The 6,391-nt window shown below is 47.7% G+C and overlaps 1 non-coding gene across 1 annotated transcript; it reads left to right on the top strand.

The window, feature by feature from the left end:
• The first annotated feature begins 4,370 nt into the window (after positions 1–4,370).
• Positions 4,371–4,443, top strand: TRNAA-AGC (transfer RNA alanine (anticodon AGC)). Its single transcript has one exon. It is a non-coding gene; the product is annotated as a tRNA-Ala (tRNA).
• Positions 4,444–6,391: the final 1,948 nt, after the last annotated feature.

Here is a 6,391-nt window from a genome sequence, read left to right as displayed (position 1 = left end):
TATGACCCCGTTCGACACAAGTTATAAGCACTTAAATCATCACAGATTAAACAAAAGCTCCAGCCCAAAAACAAAGCTCGCCTCGCTAACGATATTTACCCGTACATCATCATAGACTGATTGAGCGAGTAACCCATATGACGACCCATACTGCTGTCACACGGGCACTTTCGATCGCGATCGGTCTCGAGCGCGGTTGAAGTTTCAAGCGCGATCGAGATGGACAGCTGCTACACGTATCCCGTGACGTATCCACTCGATCGTGATCAACTAGTTGAAATGCTGCATACGAGATGGCGCTGCTCGTACTATCATCATCACCATTGATTTTTTAATAAATTTATAATAACAATAGTTAATAAAACTTTCTTGTGAAAATATCAAACTGAGCAGCAAAAACACCTTAATTACTTTCTGCTGCAACCAGCAGTGGACTTGATAGCGAACAGCAGCAAAACAACGCTCGGTGCACGCGTGAATGGTAGCGCCATCTAGTGACAAGGCGCCAAAGCACATCAACGCTGTGATGAAGTTTTCTTCCGTAATTACTGGTAGCTAGGGTCAGTGCATTGCAATCCTTTTTTTTTGTTCCAAGAAGAAAAACTGCAAATAATAGAAAATGTAACAACTGACTAAAAGCAAGACAACTGCTTCGCCAGGTGTCGCTCTTGCGAGGTAAACACACTGCATTTAGTTAGGCCTAAGAGCTTGAAAATCGCCAAATTATCTGAAAAACAGGGGCTAGCTGTCGCTTAAATCTCTACGCGTGTGCGAAATAAAAGCGAACCGCTACCATTTGAGCGAGCTATCGCGTCGAAGAATCAAGCGGTGACATGTGTTTATTCCGAAGCGGGCGAGCAGGGCGCCGCCATCTTGTCAACGCATCCCCTCGATCGTGCTCCATGCGCTCGAGCAGGATCAAGGTCGATCGCGATTGAATTCGCCGTGTAGCAACGCCGGATCTGCATCGAGTTCGATTTCGATCGACTCGATCGCGATCGAAAGCGCCCGTGTGACAGCAGTACCAGATGAAAGCGTCATCCCCAGGCGGCAAGTCTTCAAACTCCTTATTAAATACTCCCAAAACGATTATTTGGTAAAAGAAATAGATACGGCATTATATGCTTGTAAATCACGTCCACATTCTCATATGAACGAGTTGAACTTCGCAAGGCGTGCACATTTCTGTGAAGTCCAACTAACCGACCAAAAAAAAAGACGCCTTTGAGGCAAAATAGCTAGATGCCGAAGCGAATGACGAGAAAGCAGACTACAAGTCTCGCGTCCAACATATCTACTGCGTTGTTTCGGTAACAAGAACTATAGGAGGTATTCACATGACGTCCTCCGCAAGGGGCGCTAGCGGCCGGCGCGGCATTCGCCATGTTGGTGGTCGCGCGCGCGGCCGCCGCAGCCAGCCGCAGCGTTAAATAGCCGGTGACGTGTGAAATGTGAGTGTATTTCGCGTCTCGCCATAGATAATTACTGTCCGGCCCGTAACACCGCGTTACAGAGAGGGTGTTCCGGGAACTGCGCGAAGCAGCGAAGAGCGGCCACGCTCAAAAGGTTCCACTTTGTGAAAAGGTCGGCCCGTAAGAAAGCGGAGGCGCCGGCGCAGTGTGCGACGTACAGGACTGCTGCCGCGCGTTAAATTCACCGGTATCGAGGCCCACCTTGTGCACGGCTTAAGTTTGCTGGCAGGCAAAGGAATTAAAGGATATAAACCTATGAGAGGGTGCAATTACTTGACAAGCGGGTGAGTGCAAGAGCCGTGCTGAGGGTGCCGACGTCCGCGGTGCTGACGGCCGAAGTGCCGTTTTTGAAGAGGTGAGTAGCTCGAAGGATCTGTTCACTTAGCTGTAGCTTAACTTGCCATCTCTATCTGCTGAAAGTGACGTGTTACTACTGAATCTAGCGGAATGGCTGCACACTGCGTTGATGCGAAAGCGCTAGACGTCTTGTGCATACGAAGCGGCGCTACGTAGCTTCAATCAAAACTGCAAAACATTCTCGCCGTGTCTGCCGTTCGTGCTGCGAGCGCACGGCAGTATTTGTTTGACCGTTCTGTCGTGCAAATAAGGCAGCTATGACGCTTTGCCTTTCTGCTGAAAGACCGTCTGAGAAGCGTCAGCAGTTCGCGGACTACAGCTAGGCGCTTGAATTCTCAATTTCTGCGGCGGCAGTTTAGGAATTTCGGCAATTAATCGTGCTGTTTATCCACGATGTGCCCTGCATGACTAGCTGACAGTTATCAGCTGATATTAAAAGCTAAGTCGTGCACATTCTTGCCAGCAGCGCAGCCAGCCAGTTTTGCTGCAGAAGAATTCTGCTGCAAACTTCATGCACAATACGCGCTCCACAAAGATAAGTGGTCGCTGACGTATTCAACAACGTACAAATATGTTACGGATCCCTAACAGTTCAGGCCGGGTACCTCACGGCGCACCGTCACACTGCGCGAGCTGGCCTGAAACGACCGCAAACATGGCGCGCTTGTCGCGACGACGCTCGCGCCGTCTGGTAGCGCGGCCTCAGTGAATACCTCCTATATTTTAGGCACCTTGCTCTCGTTTTTTTCTTGTACTTCGTTTGTTTTCATGACGACTGCCACCATCCATGCTTCGGAAGCTCCTGGCTAATCACCTGCACGTACTACCATTCCGCCCTTCCTTGCACCGTGTGTTACTCGAAACCAGACCACAAAAGGGTTCCCCTCGCCGCCATCCCAGACCCCCGCGTAGTCTTGTGGGTGGTCACGTTCCTTTCAAAGGATGCCCCGCGAACACAGTGGGTGAACAGGAGTCATACTCGCTTCCCGGTGGGCGTCTCTCTCAAAGCAGACACACGAACAGGAAGCGCACTGGGCGCCGCGTTCATTACTCTTGAGATGAACCCCCGCGAACAACTCAATGCTATCTTCTCGTGCCGTGTATGGATTCCTCTAAGGATCCTGGTGCAGTACTCTGTAACAACTCTTTTAGCGAGTTGTTGATTTCTTGCTCGCCATTGTTCTGCCTCGTCTTCAATTCAATTCAATTCAAAACTTTATTTCCAACGACTTGTTGGAGGTAATGAGGCAAAAAAGCTGCCATTGGCAGCTTGAGGGTGCCTGATGCCCGTACAAGGCCGCAGCATATAGCCAACACAAAATTCTGAACACTTTCACATAAATTGACTCATCGAAACACATTCCAAACACATCAAAACACAGCACAAAAGTATACAGTACGAAAAACAAAAAGACAATAAAAATACACTGAATACGATTAGCTGCACAAAAACTGGGATGAGAAAAAAATTTCACGTGTCTGTTTTCTATTACATGCGCTTAAGTCAAAATTTGCTGACAGTCGACGCTAAAGCCGGCGAATGACGTTGTTTGTTTAGCTGTCAGTGATCAAAGCGAAGATTTGACGAAACCTCGTCTGGTCGGGTAGTAGATTCATAGGTGAAAGGAAAGGAATAACGCCGACCTAAGGGGTGCTGTTAAAAGATGTAAATGATGTTCCGGTTTCCATGCTGAAGCCTTGTTCACCGAGCCAAAAAGTCTGTAGCCTAACCCTGTAGCCTAAACCTGTAGCCTAACCTTGACAGCACTTGAAGGTAGAGCCAGTGGAAAAAACTCCAGTGATTCTGCTTGAAGGTGTTCACCAGCGCCACCAAACCATAGCGGCGGCCGCGGAACGTTCCGCCCTAATGATCAACATCAGTTACATTTTCCAGTGCTTTTCTTGGTTTCAACGACTGCTGGCTCCTTTAGTACGTATACCGCAACGAGACCCTTTTCTTCTTGTCCTTGTGTGCTCATGAAGGATATTATGTGCTTTATGCAGAACACACGCCGAAAAGCTTAGGGTACCTCAAGGTTGCATACTAGGTCCCACAGTCTTTTTGTTCTATACGAGTGGCATCACCTTGGAGGAAGGAAAATTTTTTTCCTTCCTCCATGGGCATCACGGACGTTAACGACACAACTGATATAAAAGTCTTTGCTGAGGAGATTGGTTTACTTTTTTTTTGTAGGCAAATATTTACAGAGCGTAAAACTGGCGGCAAATCTTTAACTACCTCAGCTGTCTATTTGGCTCCAGGACAATATGCAAGGTGACCGATAGGGTCACCTTGTTTTAAAAGCCTCTAATGACACCGTTCTCCTGCGTGTACAAGATGATTTCAGGAAACGTCATGATCGATAGAAAATATTCTCCTGAGACGGCAGCCGCTCGAGGAAAGTGATCACAATGCAGAGCGAGATGTCGCAGGGAACCGGTTGTCCAGGCTTCTTATGCTTGGTCGCTTCGCGGTTGGCCTACATTTGCAGGGCACTGGCCAGACGACAGGAGGGTGTGCCGTTAGCTGGGACACTGTTCGGGGGTGTAGCTCAGATGGTAGAGCGCTCGCTTAGCATGCGAGAGGTACTGGGATCGATACCCAGCACCTCCACGAACTTTTTTATTTTTTTTTAATTATGCAACAATCCCTACATAGAAGCAAGTACCTCTTTTCTTCTTTTATATATAACACGTTAAGAAAAGACAAAAGAAAAGCACGAACTCATCTGTAAGCAATTATTTCTGTTCGAAGTAACATTTAATATCACAGTTTATAAGCAGGGTTACGACTAATGTAGAAGTCGTATTTGTTCTGTCAGCTGGCGCGGAGGCTCAGTCGTTATGGTGCTTTGCTGCTGACCCGAAAGACGCAAGTTTGATCCCGGCCGCGGTGGCTGCATTTCGATGGAGGCGATATTCTAGAGGCTCGCGTACTGTGCGATGTCAGTGCACGTTAAAGAACCCCAGGTGGTCGAAGAATTATCCGGAGCCCACAACTACAGAGTTCCTCATAGCCTGAGCCACTTCGGGATATTAAACCCTATAATACTATGAAACCAAACCACTTGTTCTCTAATCGTGGAACTCAACCCCGTAGTCTAGCCAGAAATGAAGCCGTGTGTTCTAGTGACGTCAGCATCACGTGACTTACGACGCGCGGTGCGTGGCTCGTGAGCGCGCCGTCACCCAATTGCTCGCTGCCGGGTCAAAGGTGATAGGTTCCCGAAGCAGCACTCGGAAAAAGAATCTCACGAACGTCGCCGCGAACGAAGCCGACGAATACGTGGAGCGGAGAGGATGCGAAAGTTGTGAGAAGATCGTGATAAGCGAGCTCGCGACGCTGAGAAAAGAAGACAACCGCGACACGATGAAGCCGGAAGCCACCGAAACCGAAGCCATCACATTAGCGATACAAAACTATCTGTAAATTTACTATTGATAGTATCGGCAATATTATTGGTAGTATCGATAGCTGTTCTCGCACTGCGAGAACGGAGAGTCCTGCCAGAGTGTCCACTATCTCCACACCACGCAATCGGGAAACCAAGTTTATCCTGCAGTGAGTCCGCGTGGTTTATTTTACACTATGGATAGTACTATCTATCAAAAGTACTGGCGATAATACTATTGATATTACTATTGATAGTGCGACCGATAGTACTATCGATAGTTTTTTTTATCATCGATAGTTCGATAGAGAATAAACTTTTGATAGTATCTATAGTACTATCAATAGTTTTGTGTCACTACACCGGACGCAAGAGGCTCCCATGTATCACCGAACATTATAATTATATCAGAAAATTGCTTTGTAAGTTGCAGTAACGTTATATGTTGCACTGTAGTCGAGAATTCGACGGAAACCCGCCTGGTCAGGCCTGCTGATCCGAAGAATTTAAAAAGCAGTCACTGATCTGCAAATTGAATTACAAATAATGCGACGAGGTGGAATAAGAATGGGGTGGAGCGCGTTTGGCGGGTTCTCTCAGATCATGAATGGCAGTTTACCAATATCCCTCAAGAGAAAAATATACAACGGCTGTATCTTACCGGTGCTCATCTATGGGGCAGAAACGTGAAGGCTAACAAAGAGGGTTCAGCTTAAGTTGAGAACAACGCAGCGAGCTATGGAAAGAAAAATGACAGGTGTAACGTTAAGAGACCGGAAGCAAACAAAATGGGTGAGGGAACAAACAGGGGTTAATTACATTCTGGTCTAAATCAAGACGAAGAAATGGGTTTGGGCAGGGCATGTGATGCGAAGGCAAGATAACCGTTGGTCCTTAAGGGTAACGGAGAGGATTCCAAGAGAAGGCAAGCGTAGCAGGGGGCGGCAGAAAGTTAGGTTGGCGGATGAGATTAAAAAGTTTGCGGGGATACGGTGGCTGCAGCTGGGAAAGGACCGGGTTAATTGGGCAGACATAAGGCCTTTGCCCTGCCGTGGGCGTAGTCAGGCTGAGGATGATGATGATGAGTGCGACAGGGAACTTTCACCCAGTGGCTATGCGAGTCACTTCATAAAGAAAATATAAAAGCAAGTTCTGCATTCGGTGACTACT

Source organism: Amblyomma mixtum, chromosome 9 (genome assembly GCF_055824585.1).
Source record: "Amblyomma mixtum isolate Tamu chromosome 9, ASM5582458v1, whole genome shotgun sequence".
NCBI lineage: Eukaryota > Metazoa > Arthropoda > Arachnida > Ixodida > Ixodidae > Amblyomma > Amblyomma mixtum.
This window is presented reverse-complemented; position numbering and strand designations above follow the sequence as displayed.